This window comes from Mustela erminea, chromosome 4 (assembly GCF_009829155.1).
Source record: "Mustela erminea isolate mMusErm1 chromosome 4, mMusErm1.Pri, whole genome shotgun sequence".
In the NCBI taxonomy this organism is placed as follows: domain Eukaryota; kingdom Metazoa; phylum Chordata; class Mammalia; order Carnivora; family Mustelidae; genus Mustela; species Mustela erminea.
The window spans coordinates 80,721,455-80,744,572 of record NC_045617.1 but is presented as its reverse complement, the minus strand read 5'-3'; the positions used below and the strand labels follow the sequence as shown (position 1 = coordinate 80,744,572).

At 40.1% G+C, this 23,118-nt stretch overlaps 1 protein-coding gene across 1 annotated transcript in view; it reads right to left on the bottom strand.

Annotated features, from left to right (window-relative positions):
* MAN1A1 (mannosidase alpha class 1A member 1) overlaps positions 1-23,118 on the bottom strand; it is a 165,564-nt gene that overhangs the window by 125,249 nt on the left and 17,197 nt on the right. The window lies entirely within an intron of this gene.

Sequence of the window (23,118 nt, the reverse complement as noted above, 5' to 3'; positions counted from 1 at the left end):
CATTGCTGCAATGACCATTGAGGTGCATGTGCCCCTTTGGATCACTATGTTTGTATCTTTGGGGTAAATACCTACTAGTGGAATTGCTGGGTCATATTGTAGCTCTATTTTTAACTTCTTGAGGAAACTCCACACTATTTTCCAGAGTGGCTGTGCCAGCTTGCGCTTCCTTCAACAGTGTTAAGAGGGTTTCCCTTTCTCTGCATTCTTGCTAACACCTGTTGTTTCCTGACTTATTAATTTTAGCCATTCTGACCGGTGTATGGTAATATCTCATTGTGGTTTTGATTTGTATTTCCCTGATACAAAGTGATGTGGAGCATTTTTTCATGTGTCTGTTGGCCATGTGGATGTCTTCTTTGGTAAAATGTTTGTTCAAGTCTTCTGTCCATTTCTTGACTGGATTATCTGTTTTTTGGATATTGAATTTGGTAAGTCCCTTATAGATCTTGGATATTAGTCCTTTATCTGATAGTCATTTTCAAATATCTTCTTCCATTCCATAGGTTGCCTTTTAGTTTTTTTGACTGTTTCCTTTGCTGTGCAAAAGCTTTTTATCTTGATGAAGTCCCAAGTTCATTTTTGTTTTTGTTTCCCTTGCCTTTGGAGACCTGTCTAGCAAGAAGTTGCTACAGCCAAAGTCAAAGAGGTTGCTGCCTATGTTCTCAAGGATTCTGATGGATTCCTATCTCACATTTAGGTCCTTCATCCATTTTGAGTTTATCTTTGTGTGTGGTGTAAGAAAAATGGTCCAGTTTCATTCTTCTGCATGTGGCTGTCCAATTTTCCTAGAACCATTTTTCCATTGGATGGTCTTTCCTGCTTTGTCAACGATTAGTTGACCATAGTGTTGAGGGTTCATTTATGCATTCTCTATTCTGTTCCATTGATCTATGTGTCTGTTTTTGTGCCAATACCATACAGTCTGGATGATTACAGCTTTGTAATATAGCTTGAAGTCTGTGATGCCACCAGCTTTGGTTTTCTTTTTCAACATTCCTCTAGCTATACGGGGTCTTTTGTAGTTCCATACAAATATGAGGATTATTTGTTCTAGTTCTGTGAAAAAAGTTGATGGTGTTTTAATAGGGATTGCACTGAATGTGTAGATTGTTCTAGGTAGCATAGACATTTTAACAATACTTGTTCTTCCAATCCATGAGCATGAACATTTTCCATTACTTCGTGTCTACGAAGAAATGGACACTTTCTTTCATAAGTATTCTGTAGTTTTTAGATACAGATCCTTTACCTCTTTGGTTAGGCTTATTCCTAGGTATCTTATGGTTTTGGGTGCAACTGCAAATGGAATCAATTCCTTAATAGCTCTTTCTTCTGTCCCACTGTTAGGGTACAGAAATGTAACTGACTTCTGTGAACCGATTTTTATATCCTGCCATGTGGCTGAATTCTTGTATGAGTTCTAGCAATTTGGGGGTGGAGTCCTTTGGGTTTTCCACATAAAGTATCATGAGAGTTAGACTCTTCTTTGCATGAGAGTTTGACTCTTCTTTGCCAATTTAAATGCCTTTTATTTCTTCATGTTAAGTGCTGAGCCTAGGACTTCCAGTGCTATGTTGAACAACAGTGGTGAGAGTGGACATCCCTGCCATGTTCCTGACCTTAGGGGAAAAGCTCTCAGATTTTCCCCATTGAGAATGCTATTCACTGTGGGCTTTTTGTAAATGGTGTTTATGATATTGAGGTATGTTCCCTCTATCCCTACATTGTGGAGAGTTTTAATCAAGAAACAATGTTGTACTTTGTCAAATGTTTTTTCTGCATCAATTGAGAGGATCATATGTTTCTTGTCTTGTCTTTTTTAATGTGATCTATCACGTTGATTGATTTGTGAATGTTGAACCACCCAGGCATCCCTGGAATAAATCTCACTTGGTTGTGGTGAATAATCCTTTTAATGTACTGTTGGATCCTACTGGCTAGTTTCTTGGTGAGAATTTTGGCATCTATGTTCAACAGGGATGTGGGTCTGTAATTCTCCTATTTGGTGGGGTCTTTGTCTAGTTTTGGGATCAGGGTAGTGCTGGCCTCATAGAACAAGTTTGGAAGTTTTCTTTCCCTTTCTATAGTTTGAAACAGCTTCAGAAGAACAGATATTAGTTCTTTAAATGTTTGATAGAATCTTCCTGGGAAGCTATCCAACCCTGGACTCTTCTTTGTTGGGAGACTTTTGCTTACTGTTTCAATTTCCTTGCTGGTTATGGGTCTGTTCAGGTTTTCTATGTCTTCTTGTTTCCATTTGGTAATTTAAAAAGAGCATATGTCGTTTTTAATTCAGTTCTCAGTAACAGAAATTTAGCTTATCATAAAAGGATGAACCATTCTTACATTTATTTATATCACTCTCAAGAAAGATTAACTCTGCAAAGAGCCTATATTTAAGATTCTGGGTTTTGCACAAATTCTGTCAACCTCATAGTATATAGACAAATATAAAAGGCTATCACTTTAAACACTTTGATGTATTTTGACCAAGTCAATGTTGAGAAGTCTAGAAGACATAAATGAAACTCTATGATTATACCTAAATTTGGGGAAACTTTAGCCTGTTTTACTATAATCAATCTTGAATTGTATATACGTGTATATATCTGTGGAACTGAAGACTGATCCTGTATACTCCCAATCTAGGTTCCTTGTACCAGGAAGGTTTTTAAAGGCAAACCCTCTCTGCCACAAATGGTATAAATTATTTTTAAATTAATTTTAACAAAATTAATATCTCTACATATAATGAAAACCAAATTAATTTCTCCTGGCTTATAGATAAAGTTCTGACTCATTGTGCTAAACATTAACTCTAGTAGAAAGTGAACAATTTTCAAGGGGAGAAACTGTTCTAAGAGCCTGTCAAAATAGTTATATAACAACTGTATAACAGTTGTAGAATTTTTTTTGTAACTCAAAGAATACAGTTATTTTTGTATTCATTTTTTTAAAAGGGCAAGGGATTCTCCATGTGTCTAGAATTTATTCATGCCATTATTCCCAATCCATTAGCAAAGGTAACCAAAATATGGATGTAATTTGAAAATATTCTAATCTGGCTCCATATTTTAAAATATCTTAAAAAGCATCACCTGAAGTTACAAATACCACATGGGGGCTGTTTGTCACTAAAAATCTTCAGTGAGATCAATATAATTTTATTAATAAGTCTTCATATGTCCCTGAACACAATAATAAACATTTCTCTTTAGCCAATTTGTATATTATCTTCCTATCTCACCACTATTATTATGAATAATAAGTACTAAATATCTGTACAATTTGCTGGATATTCTGCTAAATGATCTATATTCAGTATGGTACTCAATTATAATTACAACTCTGAAATGTCGTATTATGATTGTTTAGTAGATAAAGAAACTGAGGCCTGGAAGTTAAAACCCAAAGAACTTTGTTCAAGGTCGTGTTATTTCTTCACAGCTGAAGAGCCAGGGTTCATCTCTGTGTTGGCCTGACTCCAAAGCCCTGGCATTAACCAACACATTGCATCATCTTCCTTGAATGAGTCAGCATCAGAATCTTCCTTTGATGAATCAGACTGTTGATCTCCCACCAGTCAACAGAATGTGGACAAGGTAGCATTTTCAAGACTTTCTCCTTATAATTTTATTAGAAAGTATAATAGATTTACAGATAAAATAACCTGACTTATAATCCCTATTATGCCACTGATTAGTCCCATAAACATGGATGAGTCATAGCTTTTATGAGACTTTCTTTATCTGAAAAAAGGGGATCATAATTCCTCATGGGGCATATGTAACATAGCTTAACATTGCACCTATTGTACTGCTTCCAACATGGGGGGGTAATCACATGTTTATTGAATTTAAACCTACACAGAAACCGATTAAATTTATATCACGGAAAAAGACACCAATGAGCTTCTGAAAAGACTAGGGATATGACATCCACAAAAACACCTTGAGATTACATCTGAGTTTGATTTGGCTTTCCTATTAAACGTACTACATTTGGTAAACTTCATTCCTGTAAATTTCCAAAGACACTTAATAAATTCAAAAGCTTTTGAAATATACCTGACACGAGAACAATCACAACAAAAAAATTTTATGATGATTTGTTTCAGCTCTAAGTCTGAGTGGAAAGCAGAGTCATATACTATTAATGACTCAAAGACGGCATAAATCTTTCAATGAAAGACTGCTGCTTTATCAAAAATTATCATTTATATATGTATCACTAGTACAGAACCTCCTTGAGTTACCTCTAGTATATATTAACCTTTCTCATCTTTTTTCCCCAAGGGAAAATGTAACACTAATTGCTTTGCTTACTACATTTCGAAAGTTGCTGTGACACATTTCTCAAAATGGGTTCCTCATCCCATGAGATTTCTAGGGTTAGAGAGTGGAAAGAAAAATAAAACCATGTGGTCAAAACACCTTGAATGGAGCATAGAGTGGTTTCTCCAGGACCTCATGAAATGAAAAGGAAAGGCCATCTTGCTAACTGATTCCTGTGGCTGATGACCTTTGCAAATGATTTACCAAGTTAAAGCCAAACAGAAAACGTGGTTTGTGTGTGTTTGTGTGTGTGTGTGTGTGTTTAGAATAACACAAAGAAAGAACTCACAAGTCGTATATAAAGTCAGCTTTGTAACTACGATTTATGACTTACACAAAGATCCGAAAACACTGAAATGCTACTGGCCTCTCATTTTACAATATTAAGCCACTAGCCAGCTGAGGGAGCTTGGCGATGAAGGCATTTAATCTCTCTAGACTCAGTGTGCTTATGAGCCGATGGGATAAGAAGGTCACTTCCAAAATTCAACTACTAATAAAGAAATCCAAGGATAGGATTAATTTTCATCTTCACACGCTCCTTAATTTTGTTTTGTAGTCTTTCATCAGTTTAATTAGAGCTGTACGGCCTGACATCCCAAGTAGAAGAGTTAAAATAGGCCCAAACTAGAGGACGATTAGGACTTCAAACACAGTAGTGAAACCTCATGAAAGAAACAAAAAGCAAAAACCTGAAAGCATAAGAAAGATTTTCTATTTTCCTGAATGCTTAGTTGCATTTGTGAGGGGTACAGCCAACACATGGTGTGAATAGAAAGAAACAGAAGAGAAGGATACAAAATCCCAAAACAGCAATCCTGACCAAGAGAAACCTGATTTCAGACATTAAATATCCAAAAAATATCATTATTTCTCCTTGACTCTCTGCTTATCAATGATTCTTCCACTAGCGCTTTCTTTGCAATTGGCATCAGGTCTAAGTAATCAGGCAATGTCATTTATTGAGTGTCTGCTACACTATGAATAACAAGATGCTAAAGGATTAAAAGGAAAGTGTGCACGACTGTATCACGCTTATAATCTAATAGATAATGTATGGAAGCTTAACACTGTCTGTTTTTACATACTCACAAATGTTTATAAACATAGCAGAATAAGAAAACTTATGTATGCAACTCTACTGTTGTACCTAATGATTTGTTTTCAATTTTATGTCCTGACCTAATCAAAGACATGAGAAGCCACAAACAAAAATATTCCTGAATTTCCCCAGGTATGTATAGATTTCATAAATTACATTTTTGTTGCTAGGAACTACCCTTACAAATATTTTTATCTGCCGATGCTTTAATCATATGATCTTAAGTTATTCCCCACAGATACATTAAAGATCTTTTTGAAAATCTCATTGTTTTTGACAGACAGATCTTATGAAGACTTGAGCTTTTTCATTGCCCCTTTAAAAAAAAGTCTGCAAGCTCAAGTCCCACTCGTAGCCCCCTCCTGTGTGGCCTGAAACAACATTTCCATCCTTTGTACAGCATGATCAGAGTAAGTTCCTGGCCCCACGTGACTGATCTAGGGTGCAGTGCCTGACCCAGAGGCAGACAACTAAGGGCTGATCACGAGCCCTGGAGGGGAGGTGCCTGGATGTGAGGTTCTCTCTGACGGATGGACCAATCTAATCCTCTACCTATTGAAGCAGAACTGATATTCACAGAGAATCCAGAGGCCAGAGTGAGGGAGAAGCAGAGAAGCACAAATACACAAAGGGAAAAGGGCATTAAAAGGGAGTTATGAGGCAGGTGAAACCATAAGGGAGATAGAAAGTTGAGGAGAGAAAAGCAAGAGGAGGCTGGGAAGCAGACATGGTGCCCCCGGGGAGTCAGGTTAGGTCTGTAGAGCTGCTCTAGCACTACAAACAATGCTGCTGAATCCTGAATGTTGATCAATTACCTTCTACTCCGAGAGGTGTGGTTCTGCCTGCTGAGACTGTTTGCTTACTTCCCCATGTGTCCTTACAGAAAATGTCACTTACTGAAGAGGAATGTGAAAGAGCAGGTCACAGGGGCAGGCACTGGACAAACTGGGTTCATACTGCTGTTCTGCCACCATTAATGTGGCTCTGAGTAAGGCAAGGAATCTCTCTGAACCCACTTTCCACACCCATGAAATGTAAATAAATAAAAGGACTAGCCTCACTGGTTACCATGATGATTAAGTAAAATAATGCATGTAAAGAACCTAATACACTGCCTGAAACACAGCAAATACATGATAGATTATAAGCACTATGCTTATTTTTATTAAAAGCCTAAGCATGTCTCTGATCATTGAGCATCACACTTTTTCCTAATAACATATATAAATAGGAGGGGCAAATATACATAAAACCAGGCAAACCTATTTAGCACACAAACTCTAAATCTATACATTTAAAAATATACACAACTATTTGGTATCTAAAAGGGGGAAGAAGAAAGAATAATGTAGGGCAATATGGGTCAGCTTTGATTCTGAAGGTTCATATACTGGCTTTCTTGAAATCTTAGTTGTGTTGGTGCTTGTATAGGGGGTTTGCCTGAGGGATTTGGGGGCTGATCTAGGGTACAGATATGCCCACCAGAGGCAGTAATGCACAACAAGCTTTATTGGGTGGTGCCTGGCCAGGGCTGCAAGTCCTTCACAGCAAGACTGTCCAGGGGCGCCTGGGTGGCTCAGTCAGCAGAGTAGCCAACTCTTGTTTTGGCTGAGTTCATGATCTCAGAGTGGTAGGATCAAGCCCCGTGCAGGGCTCCATGCTCAGTGCGGCATCTACCTCTTCCTCTCTCTTCCCCCATTCTGCCACCATTAATGTGGCTCTGAGTAAGGCAAGGAATCTCTCTGAACCCACTTTCCACACCCATGAAATGTAAATAAATAAAAGGACTAGCCTCACTGGTTACCATCCCCCTACTCACACAGGCACACTCCCTCTCTAAAATAAATAAATATATAAAATCTCTAAAAAAAAAAAAAAAAAATAGGCAAGAAAAGAGACTGTTCAGGCTTAAGGAAAAGAAGTCAGCCTCCAGAAAGAAAGGAGAGCAAGGAAATTCCCAGGAGAGAGGGAGCTCACATCCTAAGTGACTTCACTCAGAAGCATGAGAGGGAGTCTCTGGGTCAGAGAGCTCCAGAAGGGAGTAGGAGCCGAGGGTATTAAAACCACAAGGTCCTATTATCAATGGTCAACAGATGCTGGGTAAGGTTTCACAGAGTATGTAAAGCAGGCAGGCTGTAAATGGCTAATACTCTGCTTGTATTTTTTTTTTTCTTAAGCAATTAGTTGCGTAAAAATTTGAATTTTGTATCAGTGGGCTATATTGAGCTAACAATGTTTTGGCCTCCATACATGAGCAACTCAAGGGCCAAAGTACGGAGGCCACCTTTGGCTCATTTATATAACAACTTGGTATTTGGCACTAAATGGAAGAAACTGTAGCCCAGTGACATTAATATCCCCCTTGTTCTAGAGGGCATGAAAGCCTGTGCCTGATTCAGGCGATGTCTAGGGTGTGAGGTCAACCTACCTCACTGATTGTTAAAGCAGGAATGGATAGCCTTCACTCTTAAAATTATACTTACAGCTGATGTTTTGTAAAACACGGATTTTAAAAGCCTGACAGTAGATTATATCAAACTCTGCCTGAAATGATTTGATTGTTCCATGAAAGTGCCTTCTAGAACTTTCAGATAAAATCTCAACACAAAACATTTTTAGGATCACTGTATCAAAGTTCCTTCTTTTAATCTTTGGTGGACTGATAAGTGGCAGAAAGGAAAAAGTAGTTTCAGGGAATCAAGTCATAGCTTCTCCAAAACCTCAATTATCCATTGGAAAAGAATTTCTAGATGCTTGAACACAAGACCTAGCCTCGCCCTCTTCTTATCTGAAGAGACAGCCCTGCTTACATTTCCCTGTGGGAATGAAGCCTGAGAGAACCGGAAGGAACATCAGGCCAGGGAGAGACCTGGAGCTGAGGCCGGATGTCAGAGGGAGCAAAGCAAGCAGGCTTCTCCTGGGAGAGACGGAGCCCTGCTGCCTAAGAGTCTGATCTCACAAACCCTTAGTTTTCTCACTCTTAAAAAATAATAATCAGTTGGAACAAACGTACCACTGTGGAGCCTGATGTTAATAGTGGGGTGTGTTGGACCGAGGATAAATGGGAACACTCTATATTTTCCATTCTATTTTGCTATGAATCTAAAGCTGCTCTAGAAAAATAAAGTATATATTTTAGAAAAGAGTAACATCACCTTCCTGAGAGCATGGTCAACAGATCAAATCGGATAATGCACCTGGCTGACAGAAGAGGTCCAATGAACACAGCTGGCCTCCGTCCACAGTACCTCCTCACTGCCTTCCTAGGCCACAAGAATTAAGCAGAGATAAGGGAGAACCACTTGAAAAAAGGGACACTTAACTACACTCAGAGTAGGCAAGGCAATTCAGGGAGACGTGAATTAATGGGGTAGAAAAGGAAAGAGGCCAATGTCACCAAGAGATGACAAAATGCAGAGCTTGGTATGACAACATTTAGAGGTTGCAGGCCTGGAATCTACCACAATTACAGCGTTTAGCATCCTTTAATAGGCATCAAGATGCACTGAGGACAGTCCTGGGAATGATGATCTCCTGACGCAGTTCTCCACGGAGCGAAGCCCGAGTCCAGTACCCTTCTATCTGTCACTGCCCAGCGTGAAGAAAAACCCTCCCAGCCATGGCAGTTTCCAATTTTACCCCTTATCAAATTAAAACATTCATTCATGAGACTTTTTCAATTTATCTCTTTCAAATGCTGAAATAGGTTAGTACTCTGTCCCTTTCTCCAAGACTGCTAAGTTGTTCTGTTTCCAAGATTCCTTCTCCAAATGTTATGATGCCAGTTGGAACTTACTGAGTACCTACTGGTGGTACAATGTGAATTATAAATGAGGACAGAGCAGGATGCCAGATGTAGGAAATAAGAAGATTCCATGTGACATACCTACATAAAATATATATGTTTATCTGACATGCAAATTTTAACAGAGTCCTGTATTTCACCCAACAACCCTCAGACAGAAGGACAGAACACATCCAATACCTCCTTCCGTGTCCAGGACCAGCTCCCTGGCCTGTGCCTTGCTCTACCTTGGGCCTGAAAGAGGGACTGAAAACTCCAGGGCCAGACAGAAACAGAATGGCCAGGTCCAGAGCAACTGGAAATGATAGGGCAGGTGGTAAAACAGGAGTGAAGGCCCTGACTAAAGCCACTTATAAAAAATACTAAGCTTGCTTTTAAGATTTTGAGCCAAGTTTTTGATAGGTCTAAGGAAAAAAATAGTTTGCTAGCTAAGGAAAAGAAAATAAATCTGTGAGCCACAGATCAGCCCACAGACCAGCAGTTTGCAGTGCCATCTCTGGTTTATAGGCACATGTCTAGATCTGACCACTCTGTGTTTCAGTCTGTGGCCACATCGCTTACCCACGTGCACTCAGCAGGCCACGGCTGGCCCACCTCTGGCATAGGCAGTCCTCGATGCCTGCTCTTAGACTGTGCTGGCCCCACCATCATGCTGTCTCTTCGCCAAGAATGACTGGAGTTAGCAAGGTCCTTGAGACCCAAGATGTATAAAGCACTATGCATACGCTTCTCAGCAATGCTCTTCTGTTGGATTTCACATTCTAGAAAGCACTTAGAATTTTAAATGCTCTGTTTTATAAATCAAAGTGCAGGAGTGAACTTTGTCAACCATCTATCACAAGGCACCATAAGGGGAACTTGATAACAATTTACCACACTCTCTTCACAAGGTCCCTGGGAGGTATTATTATCCTATTTTACAGATGAGAAAGCTGAGGCTGATCACAGGTATAGAGGAAGAGCAAGGCTGTGGACTCATGGGTTCTGATTCTTGTCACTATACCATTTAAGAGTCCCCTCCCTTTTTTTTCTGCTTGTCAACTTTTTTTTTTTTTTAAGATTTTATTTATTTAGAGAGAGCACACATGTGTGGGGGGGAGGGGGATGGAGGGAGGGAGGGAGAGAATCTCAAGCAGACTCCTTGGAGCCAGACATGGGGCTCCATCTTACAACCCTGAGATTATGCCCTGAGGGGAAATCAAGAGTCAGATGCTTCACGAACAGAGCCACCCAGATGTCCCTGCTTCTTGTCAAACTTAAGATAGTCAAATCCAGCCTCCAAGATTTCCCACTGCTCTGCATACACAGGGCAGCCCTCTCTAGAGTCCAAGGAGATGGCTAGGCCTGGCACCAAATGGCATTCACCAAACCAAGCTTGTGAGCCAGCTCAAGGAAAGAAGGTGGCAGCACTGCCTCTCCTTGTCTGCCTTGCATCCTGCAGGACTTTCCCTCCCCTCCACTTCAGCACACTTTCCAGCTCTGTGTCCCCGCGCTTCTCCTCCTGGCCCCGGGGAATACCTGTGCAGAGAAGATGGCCCCCCCACTCCTCACGGTTTTACGGAGAACTGTGGGTCCCTCTCCTTCACACCAGGCTGCGACTGCACCTGCTTTCTTTGGCTGTGCCACTTCCTGAGCTTTATCACCACCACTTGGGCTGCCCTTGCCCAGTTTTTCTTTCCTTTTCACCACTACTCTTCTTTCTTGTCTCCGTGTGAGCAATTTGTTTGTCACCAGGCACTTGAAGCTGCCTCGTAACCACTGAGTGGATATGTATGTGTGTATTTTCTTCAGAGTCAGATGTCCTGAATTCTCTCACAGCCAATTTTAGCACAACTTTTTTTTTTTTCCTAAGACAGCAGGAGATACATAAAGGAGGAGTAATTACTTAATGCCATTGTATGAACCCCAATGGGCCACTGAGCATTAATTCCCCAGTGAATTGAAAGAGCAGTTAGCAGTAGCAATCTCTTTAGAAAAAGAGTCAGAATGCTTGATAAAGCCAGTTTTAAAAAATGAGAATTCTAGTTAATCGCTGCTTGCGAGGACAGATTGTCCTGTTTCTATGAAGTATCTTATTCCCTAAGAAAGAGCCAGCTTTTCGAGCTCTAACTCCGAAAACTGAATCATATATATGCTATTTAATGGTTCTTTTTCTTTGTGACCAAATTCTGACATTACTTTATAAAGCTTCTGTGTTGTTACCAAGTGGAGGAGGGTACAGGGTGAAAAACAACAACAAAACAAACCAAAACAAACAAATAAAACCCTCCAAACCAGAAGAACAACTCCCAAACTTGACTAAACACAGGGGGCACCTGGGTGGCTCAGTGGGTTAAGCCTCTGCCTTCGGCTCAGGTCATGATCTCAGTGACCTGGGATTGAGCCCTGCATCGGGCTACCTGCTCAGCGGGGAGCCTGCTTCCCTCTCTCTCTGCCTGCCTCTCTGCTTACTTGTGATCTCTGTCTGTCAAATAAATAAATAAAATTTTAAAAAAATGGTTAATACAGATCTCTAAAATATTCTAAGGGATAGTAAGTTAGCATCTCAAAAAAAAGAGGTCAGAAGACATTTGTGGATATTTATCTAGCACATACCTTTTTTGGGAAGAAGCACTACTACTGAGAACATTTTGGACATCGACAAGCTCTGCGTCAGCCAAGGGTCCATTACTGGCATGTATTTCCTCATCAAAAATGCAGGTCTGGTGGTTAATGACTATGGTCTCTTTATACAGAAGTCAGCACTGAAGTTCAAAGGCTCAGCCTCAGGGTTTTGAGTCTGTTTGATAGTGTTTAATTGACTGAAAACTACCTTCATCAGATTACCCCTGCTAAGACCTCTGTGGTCAGTGGGGGCCAGCAAGTGTTACCTTGCAGGCCTAATGCCAGCTGGTTGTCCCTTCCTGGTCCCCAGGCAAAGCGCTGGTCAAGCTTTTCCAAACTGGGAAGCATCCGCTGCGACAGACCTTTGCAAACACCATACAAACACCTCCACGTCCAATACCATGTGGCAGCATGATACACTTGTTCTATCAGCGAAGCTACAGGACACATCTTAATCATCCAAGTCTACAATTTACATTAGGGTCCACTGTTGTACATTCCATGGATTTTAAAAGACGGGGACCGACTTGTATCCACCATCACAGTATTATGCAGAAAAGTCTCATTACCGCATAAACCCCCTGTGCTCTAGCTCTTCATCCCTACCTCCTCCCTGCCCCCCTGGAAACCAATGATCTTTTTACCATCTCCTCAGTTTTTCCCTGTCCAGAATTTCATAGAGTTGGACTTATATAGTATGTAGCCTTTTCACACTGGCTTTTTTTACTTAGTAACTATGCATTTGAGGTCCTTCCCTGTCTGAATTTGCATGGCTTCATAACTCATTTCATTTTAGACTGAATAATAGTCCACTGTCTGTACCACAGTTTATGTATCCATTCACCTTCTGAAGGATATCTTGATTGCTTCCAAGTTTTTGCAATTATGGATAAAGTTGTTAATAAAAAAGAAGTGGCAGGACACAATTGTTTTCTTTTCCAATTAAAATCAGTTAAAGGATTATAAATTATAATTTTGTAAGTTACTATTATTTGAAGGTAGAATGTATTAGTTATAAATGTATTAGTTATAAATGTCACACGGTATAGGAGAACAATTTTTAAGCCTCCTGAAATGATTAACCAAAATTATTCATTTTGTTATTAATTATTTTTATTAAGATATAATGTATTATTTGCCCCAGGGGTACAGGTCTGTGAATTGTCAGGCTTACACACTTTACAGCACTCAAAATTGTTCATTATTAATGAAAAGTTGGGATGCCCATTATCATTCTAGAATCCATGATTTTATATATTCTGAAAGTAATCATTCTGTAATCTGGAAGTAACAGCTTTAGACATTATCTGGGCATAGCAATAATAAAAATGCTGTATTAAAAGGTGGTATTTTAAAAATTAACTTGTAAAAAGGAGTATTTGTGTATACTAAATACAGGAAGTGTTGGCTCCGGAGTACAACCATGGAGCAGCAACTAGTAATTCTACAAGATTTATAATCCATTTGGTGCATCACATAAGGTACTTTCTTATCATCCTTAATAATAGAGCAGCATTTATTGAACATTTATGTGTCAGGAAATATGTAACGCCTTTACATACTCTCTCAGTCCCTCACAACAATCCTGCAAGGTAGGTAGCCTCACCACTGAGATTCCCATTGCACAGATGAAGAAGTCAAGAGGTTATGCAATTTTCTCAGGGCCAGACCTCTAGCAAGTGGTGGAGGCTGGCTCTAAATTCAGGCTGACTCCAAAGCCTATGACATATTGTCTTGTACACTGTCCTGAAGTGAACATACGACCCCTACAATCTGCGGAATTTGCCTTGCAAATAGCTTCCAAAAAATTATTAATGCATGTGTTACTGATACACATCTTTGTATGTTTTCTATTTCCTATTAAATTATTCTAGGGAAATTAAACATTTTAATTGTGAGACTTTCAGAAACAGGACATGCAAAACCACTTTCTACTTTTTCTTTTTTCAAAAACCTTCTGGATATAGAGGAGAAATATTATATTGGTAGATTAAGGAACTGAAATGAAAATGAGGAATCTCTTGCTTCTAGTGCCCTGTAGGATTAAGATATCTTACATACAATGAGAAAGAATTTTGCTTTACGTTAATTTTAACCTAAAAGTTCCCTCCTTTGAAAGATGTTAATTTGTCTCTACTCAGACATCCTATAGTATTAGCACATAATTTTTTTCTTGGTTTCACAGTAGATGACATTTTATCACCAATGGAACATGCTAATAATTCTGTTCTGTGGCTACTGAAAAAAGACATATTACTCAATATGAGTTGAAATGTCAATAGCACACTATAAATTGCCCCTAAATTGGCAGCATCAGATTTCTCATTAAACACCTGCATTAAAAAACGTACAAAGTTATTGATCATTTTTCAATGGTCTTTCTACTACAGATTCATTTAGACTTTTACTATGTCACTAAGACATTACTAGAGATGGAAAACAATTATCTTGGACTATATGTGATAAGATTTTTTAGGTAAGCATTAACATCTAATATGCTTGTGTCATTAATCAGCCTATAAACTGAGATTCTCTAAGGACTAAAGATCTTCTGAGATATTTTGAAAGTGATGGCAAGTATTTTCTGGGCTTGAAAATGCATTACTCTAACCATTCTATTAGAGCTTTAAAATCTGATAAAGACTGATTTTTTTTTTCAAATGGCAGGAAAAGATAATCATCATTTATTCTGTTGCTGGATGGTAAGTGCCTAGCATTAAATATATGCCAAAATTCAGTGACTTGTTAAAACAGACGATATTACTTAGTATTAGCTTTGGGTACAAATGACTTCCAATTGTCTTCAGCTATTTTTCAGCTTAAAAATCAGGCAAATACTTTCATAAATTTAAAAAGAAAAAAAATGCCAAGTTTATTATTTTAGAAGTCAAATTATTTTACTATTCAAAAAGATGACATAAAACAATAATAAAAATGGGAAAAATGAGTCTATATTCTACCCATTGAAGATAATATTATTGATTTAACCCACATCCAAATCTCCTTCTCTCATTTGGCTTCAGAACATGAGACACAAAAGACAAATGTATGCTTTCCTAGCCTCTCCACAGCTAGAGGTGGCTCTGTGACAAAGTTCTGGCCAATGAGAAATTTGCTAGTAGCTCGGCTCTCCCTCTTCTCTCTGCTATGAATGAGGCATGATGTGGGTAGAAGGGCTGTCAGAGTGGCTATTCTGCTCCTATAAATGAGTATAAGCCTGGGAGCACTGCAGAGGTGTCATCCTGATGGAGTGAACCACCATGGCCTGCACCCCCCTCTGCCCCCAGTAATGTTTTAGATTCAAAAAACATGGTTACTTTGCTAAGATTGTAAGGGAGAATTGCTGTCTTCCAGGAAAGGAGAGGTGACACTAAGTCTGTCACTTGCCTTGCCCAAGCAACCTGGGGCAGTGTCAGTGTGAGGGAGGGGAATGAGCCTATTACCTTGGAGAAGATGGCCAAAAAAAAATTTTTTTTTTTTTGTCTAGAATATTCTAAAAATGGAGCCAATGATGAACTGAAGAGAGGAGCAGAGTTTGGGAACAGCAGCTCATATTAACTGGATAACAATTAATTTTTACTTTGGGACCTAAGTGTGTGCATGTGTACATGTCTGCATGTGTATTTAATGTTTGGTGAAAAAAATGTGCCACCATAAACAGACTCTTAACTACAGAGACCAAATTGAGGGTTGCTGAAGGGGAGGTGGAGGGAAGGGATAAGCTAAATTGGTGATGGGAATTAAAGAGGACACTTGTTGGGGCGCCTGGGTGGCGCAGTGCTTAAAGTGTCTGCCTTCAGCTCATGTCATGATCCCAGGGTTCTGGGATGGCGCCCCACATCAGGATCCCTGCTTAGAGGGAAGCCTGCTTCTCCCTCTCCCATTCCTCCTGGTTGTGTTCCCTGTCTCTCTCTCTCTGTCAAATAAATAAAATCTTAAAAAAAAAAAAAAGAGGGGACTTGCTGGAATGAGCACTGGGTATTGTATGTAAGTGATGAATCATTAAATTCTACTCCTGAAACTGATTTAACACTATATGTTAACCAAATGAAATTTAAGTAAAAACTTGACATTAAAGGAAAAAAAAAGCAAAGACTATTCTTACTTAACTCATAGACTATCAACTACCAATGAATTTAACATTTGAGTCCCTATATTTTGTTTGCTTTTTGAGTGATCAAATCAAAACTGGACTTATACATTATTTATTTTCAAAATATTGTCTGGTAGCTGAAATTGCTCTAAACTGCTCTAAAAAAATAATAATAATTATTGGTTGCATAATAATAAACCGTATGATTTATCATAGAAATTATGGTAGCTGAGTCCTCTGTTCAAGCTTTAAATGACTGATGTGTTGCAGGAATTATGGGGATGGGCACAAATGGTTAGCAAAATAGGTATGTAATTAGGGTTCCTGGATACACCTAGAAAACAGTAACTTTATGGAAGAATTTGTCTTTCCTCCACCTTGCTTGAAAAAAGTGAAATATTTCTTCAGAATGGGATAAATAATTTAAGTAAACATTGTTATCGGGCGCCTGGGTGGCTCAGTGGGTTAAGCCGCTGCCTTCGGCTCAGGTCATGATCTCAGGGTCCTGGGATCGAGTCCCGCATCGGGCTCTCTGCTCAGCAGGGAGCCTGCTTCCTCCTCTCTCTCTGCCTGCCTCTCTGCCTACTTGTGATCTCTCTCTGTCAAATAAATAAATAAAATCTTTAAAAAAAAAAAAAGGTCAGTATACTTGTGATCTTCAACTATCAATTTCCATATAAAACTGACCGTCTTATAGTATGTATTTTCTCCCCATTGTTTGAACAATATTAGAATTCCATATACTTCGTTTCTGGAAACGAGACTGTTGTTCCAAATAGAGAAGTATGACCTTCTACAGTTGACAGAAAATACCTTCCAAGTACTGAATATAAAATACTGTCCTTGGCTTAGGACTCTTCAACTTGATTTAAAGTATCCTTGTTTAAAATGCTCCTCAGAACTAGGGGACTGTTCTGCCTTCTCCCAGGATGCTCCGTCAGGATTTATGAGGAATCTGTCCATCCTCCCCGCTTCCTTACCCCTGTCTTAGAAGAAGGATGCCCTTCCAGCAACTAATTACTCACCTCTGAATTTATTGACAAGGATCTGAGGTCCTGGAATCTAATGGGTCAAAGGCATGGCCTGCAAATATTTATCCACTTTTGCCCAGTAAACAGGCTGGGCAAAGGTGAGGGTGTTAGAGTGGCCTCAGCCCTCTACCACACTGGCTGGCTGTAAAATGTGCTCTACAGCAGGAAGCTGACCAAAATTCTGTCAGTCACGTAGAGAGAAAATTTCAGAACAATTCATTTAGCAATGGGGTGCAACTGCCTGCCTCTTCTAGTACTAGACTCTGTGGACGCCAGTTCCAACTCCATTCCCACAGGTTCCTTTGTGCCCGGCTGAACCTTTCATTCCTCCACAAACAACTGAGCATCTACAGCTAAATGACCCACAGTCCCTGTCCACTAGGGGCTAACTCTGCACAGCTGTATGTCTGTTTATCAGTGCTACTAAGTCTTCGGTTCTGGTTCTACGTCTGCTTTTTCTCTTCTCCGGCTTTTTCTTTCGGCACTGGGCTCTGTTCAGCTTTGACCATGACTACCATGATACAGCATGCTGGGATCCTTTGAAACCGACTCACACCTCAACTCTATTCTCAGGATTACTGGTAACAATCTCTTGTAAAGAAACTGCCTTCCTATCATGGTACCCTGTTAGCCACTGGCCTAGTCCATCAAATAAAATGCCACTATACATGCTTACACGTATGTATACTTCCACAAGGCAAGAAGCATGGGGCTGGCACGCTTGCTGCGAGCTAATCCCATTTACAAGGTTTTTTTGTTTTTGTTTTTGGTTTTTTTCCTTACCAAGTGACCTATATAGATGCTGATTCATTATAACTCAAGGTACCCTTCTTCTAAATCAAGTAATTCTTGACAGAGAAACTTAGGCATACCTCCATGTTTTCCTAAGAGTTCTTCCAAAATGTCTTCAGCACAAGGTTCTAAATAATGAAGTGGCGATATAAGACTTGGCAATCTCCATTTCAAAATTGAAGGATGGCTTTAACTACTTTTCAACTATTATATAGCTTGATCTTTGGCGTGGTGCTCAAGGGTATAACCAAGTCCACAGTGAGGTGGTTGCTGACAGATAAGGTTCTCTATTCTAACAGCCTGAGATCACAGGAAACAAACTGGACTTTGTCCAAACCCTTGAAAGATGCCAATTACACTTCAGCCCTCTTAATCATGAAGTCTGTGAAGAAGTAGTTATCACTGTTCTACCACTTCTGAAGAGTGTCACAAAAACAAACCTGAGAAGTTTAACAAAAGACCGCATTAAAAAACGCAATTCTGTTGTAAACCGCTTTTTCCAGTTCCTAGCCCTGATGACAAAGAATGGCAGATACGTGGTTTGTATGGAAAATGTTTCATTTGCTCCTTTTAAGTGAAGTGCCTGGGTGATCTGCTTCTTATATGCAGATTCAAAGTTGTAACATAACAACCCCAAAAAGGATGGGGTGGATGTCATTCTCACTTCAGTGAACACTTTCCTGTTGCTGACATTCATATAAACCAAGAATTTGTTAACTACAACAAGAAAAATGCATTTCTACTCTAATATGATCACAGTCATGTATTTTACCAATACTTGGCAATTGCATCATGTAACATGAAATCAATTATCAAGTAGTTTGGAGCACCTAATTGGTGCCCAGCACGTCAGTTTCTTTCAGCTCAATCCATAACAATCCACATCTGCAGGCTGTTGCTGTCTTGTGGCTTTATTTCTCCAGGTAGACAACAGAGGGGAAAGTACGGGAATGCACCCAGATTCTTTCCTTTCCTTCCCAGGAAGTCAGGCTAACCAGTTCTCTGTATCCAGTGGTAATGCAGATATTGATGACTAACAGACCCAGTCGTCAGAAGGACAAATTCTGGGACAACTAGAGAGTGAGAAAGACAACTATAAATAGTTCAACTTGAGGTGGAGGTGACAGGGGGTGGGGGAGAGAAAAGTTTAGTTGGAGAATATTCTAAATCACTAGTTATGTATGAGAAGGGGATGGGAGGGAGTGAAGACAGCAAACACATGAACCTTATAGAACAGAAATAAAAAATGACACTGGCAAAAATATTTCAGGGCTTCCAAACCATAAACTACAATGTAGGAAAATTCAAAACACGTAACTATAATGGGTACTTATTTTGACTACTACTGTGTTCCAATGTACACAGCAAGAGCAAGTCCCCACATTCAAGTAATTTCTTTCCTATATCTCCAGAAGAACACTCACTGGAAAACTAGGAAATTAAGAAAATTAAAAATTTCACTCAGTTTTTCACAGGAACAGAGTATTTCTCATCCCTAATCATGTATACAAGGGGTTAAGCATGCTCTTGTGAAATCTGTGTTACATATAAAAATAGACAAATAGATACGCAAAGGTTATCACCAGATAGATGTTTTTTTCTTTTTATTTTATTGTAAAACTCAGGGTCCCCTGGCTGTCAGGCAATGAATATCTTCAGTGTTAAAAGTCACTAAGGAAACATGATGATCTTATTTGCAGATGCAGTGGTTACCAAAACCATAAAATCATAAAACATGATTTTAAATCTCAGCACTACTTACATTTGGGGTGCATAATTCTTTGTTTGGGGGGGTCATCCTGTATTCTGCTGGATCTTTACCAGTATCCCTAGTTTCTACCCATTAGATGCCCTATGGGTAGATATGTGATAGCCAATGTCTCCAGACGCTGCCAAATGTCCCTTGGTGGGGGTGGAGGAGAGCAAACTAACTCCAGGTGAGAACCAATGGTTAAAACAAGTAGTTCTATTAGAATAATAATCTGAATGCTTTTATAGAACTATGTACTAGGCACAATGCAATTTAATCCTCAATAATAACTCATGAAATAGGGTCTATTTTAGCCCCCATTTTACAGATGAGGAAACTGGGGTAGAGGTTAAGTGACTTGCCCAAGGTCACTGGATACATAAGTAGCAGAGAGGGACGTCAGACCCAAGGAATCTGGCTCCAGAACATGTGCCCCTAAATTCTACATGATACCTTTCTTTGCCAAGATGTCACGCTAACCAGCTGATATAGGCAGAATATGTACAAAGCAGAATTACTTTTCATTCAAGATTTTTAGTAGTCTAACAACATGGGGCATTCTTATATACCCCTAGTGAGTCATCTATAAAACAGAAACAATAATGAGATTAAAATAAGATACTTTATCAAAGGTACTTAAGCCTCAAAAAGTTCTAAGAATAATGAATAGAATATTCTTTTATCTCTACTCTTTACATGTGTATATATCTTTGGTTTCTCTCTCCTGTTTACCCACATAGAGCAGTTAGAATCAGTTATACAAAGAAAACCTGGCTTCTTCTGCTTTGGGTTACTCCTACCAGTAACTGGAAGCACAAGATGCCACCTGGGTTACAGCCTGGCTGAACACAAGCCACAGCAACAGGCCATCCAATATGCCAATGACTGCTGAGCAGCTCTCGCACAGGCGCTTCGCTGGGCTTCACAGACCGCATCACTCATAGTATCCGCAGACAGTAGGTAGAAATCCCCCCAAAGATGAACCCCTCCTAATCGTGGGGCCTGGAGATGTAACTGAATAAACAAAAAAAGAGCTCACAGATGTAATGAAAGCTACGTCTAATTATCTACAGATAATTAAGGTAGCCTTAAAACACAGGGATAAGCCTGGATTATCTAGGCGGAGCCCATCTAGTCACCTGAGGCCTTGAAAACAGAAATGTTTTTTATCTGGAAGCAGAAGAGATGCACAGAAGGGAAAGTCAGAGATCTGGCTGAGCCGCAGGCGAGGTGACACTGTGGGTTTGAAAACAGAGGGGCGATGAGAACAAGAATGCAGGCAGCCTTGAAGAACGGAGAGGCTCCTCGCTGACAGCCAGCAAGGAAGTTGGGACCTCAGCCCTGCCACCAACCTGAGCGAGCCTCTGACGGATTCTCCTCCAGAGCCTGCATGTAGGTAAGGGCCCAGGCTGCCTTCATTACGGCCTTATGAAACCCGGAGTAGAGAAGCCAAACAAGCCCACTCACTCTGACCCACAGAACTTATATTGTTTTGTTTTGTTTTTGTTTTTGTTTTTTTATTGTTTCAGGCCTCTACGGTTGTGATAATTTGTTAGAGCAACTGTAGAGAACTAACACAGCACACGACATGCCTGAACAGGAAGAGCAGTCACTCACTCACCCACTGCCACATCATGAATTACCAAGTGGCCAACAGGGTTTTAGAAACCCGGTCTTGCAGCCTCCAAATTATTTCTTTCAGTAACAGAGATCTGCATCGTCCTGGAAGCAAATGGTTTTACATCCCTTTACTCACTGGCTCCTCACAACCGCCATGAGAGCCGTTTACAGACAAGAAAGGCTCAAAGGCATTGTGTACTTACACAGGGCTGGCCTGTTAATAAGTGACAAAGCCATGCGCTTCTTCATCTCTTTGCCTTTGCGTGTGCTGCCTTTAACGGTAAAAATGTAATAAGTACAGTGGATTAAACAAAGCGAGGCATAAAAGCACAGAAAGACAAATGATTTTCTGCTGAAGGGAAACAGGTAAGAATTTGTGGAACTAATAAGATTTAAGTCAGGTCTGGATGGACAGGTAGGATTTCCAAAGATGAATGCTCAGATATGATTTTTTTTTTTTTTTTTGGAAACACGGAGCCAAATTCTGGTGTGTGTGTTTGTGTGTTTTAGTTGTCACCATTAAAGCTGAAGTGTTTGGGCTTTATCCCATTATGAAGCAGCACTATGAGAGGCTGTTAAATAGAGAGCATCTCTGGATAGGCACATTGGATTAATGAACTAGTATTTCACAGGTAAGTTTGGATCACACTTAAAGGAACACGAAAATGCTGGTGAACTGTCATTTCAAGGGCACAGAATTTTCTGTAGTGGATATATAGCAGAATCCCAGACAGTCTGCCTCTAACAAGTAGTCCTATGACAAAGACACTTCCAGTAAGATAAATGCAGCTGGATGCAGCAGAGACGGAGGGAGACCTCTGTGTAGCCAGGCAACCCTGTCTTCTCCAACACTCAGGAGGCTCCGTGCCATGGCTATATCAGTACTAAAAATCAATACTCCACCCCTTGGCCACCCCTGATTAGACACCTAACCACAACTGGGTGAGATTCTCCATTCTGGAAATTTGGGATTCAGTTTCTGAGACGCTTTTTGGAATATTTGTACTTGAACTCATTGGGCATGTAAACTAAAGGACTGAGTTGTAGAGAGCTTGTTTGCAGAGTAAAGAATAAGGCAGCTATATCTAGAGACAAAAGATCAAGTAGCCCAGGATAAGAAACTAGAGGAATAGCAGTCTTGGTTCCAGCAGCTTCCAGTTTCCTTGGTCCAGGCCCTGTGACGTCTTGCTGCATTTCTTGACTTGGATCCATGAGATACCCTCTCTTATCTTTATAATAAACATCCCTCTGCACTTATTTTAACACAAACTGAGTGGATTTATATTCTTACAAACAAATGATCCTTGCATCAAATTCTCAAAAAAAGCACTTGTGACCATGTGTCTTTTCTCTGTTCCAAACACTTAGGAAAACCCCAAGACTAGGTCAATCTACTTGTCTGCCTTCTTCAAATATGTCGGAGTGGCTGGATCCTGCTAAAGAAGATCAAACAAGTGAACAGATGGGTCCATCACAAATCCATGGCCTCGAGCCCCAACTGTGTGCCAGAAGCCACCGGCTTCTCTAGTCAACTCTCTTGTTGCCCCTGGTCATCCTGCAGCCTCCACCGCATCCTCCAGTCCCAACCGCCGTGGCCTTCTTGAAAGAACCGTTCCTGTGCTTCCCTATCTTGCCTGCCATAAGGATTCCACCCCAAACACTCCACTGAACATGTTCCAGGAGGGGGTCGATTCCTGCCAGCCTATTACCAAATCCGAAAGCCAATTCTTAGCCCTTCTCTTGTTTCTCAGCATCATTTGACACTGCTGAGACTCACAGCTTAAAATGTTAAATATTAAAAAATGCCTCAGGGTGCCGCACTCTACCGGTTTTTCTTTCTGTGCTTCTGATGTCCTTGCACATTGTCTCTTCCTCTAGGAATCCCTTAAATGTTGATGTTCCTTAGGCTTCAGGTCCTGGGCTCCTGTTAATAGGGACACTGGATCCCTGAAGGAGCTTAACTAGGTCTTAAGCCTAACAGTTT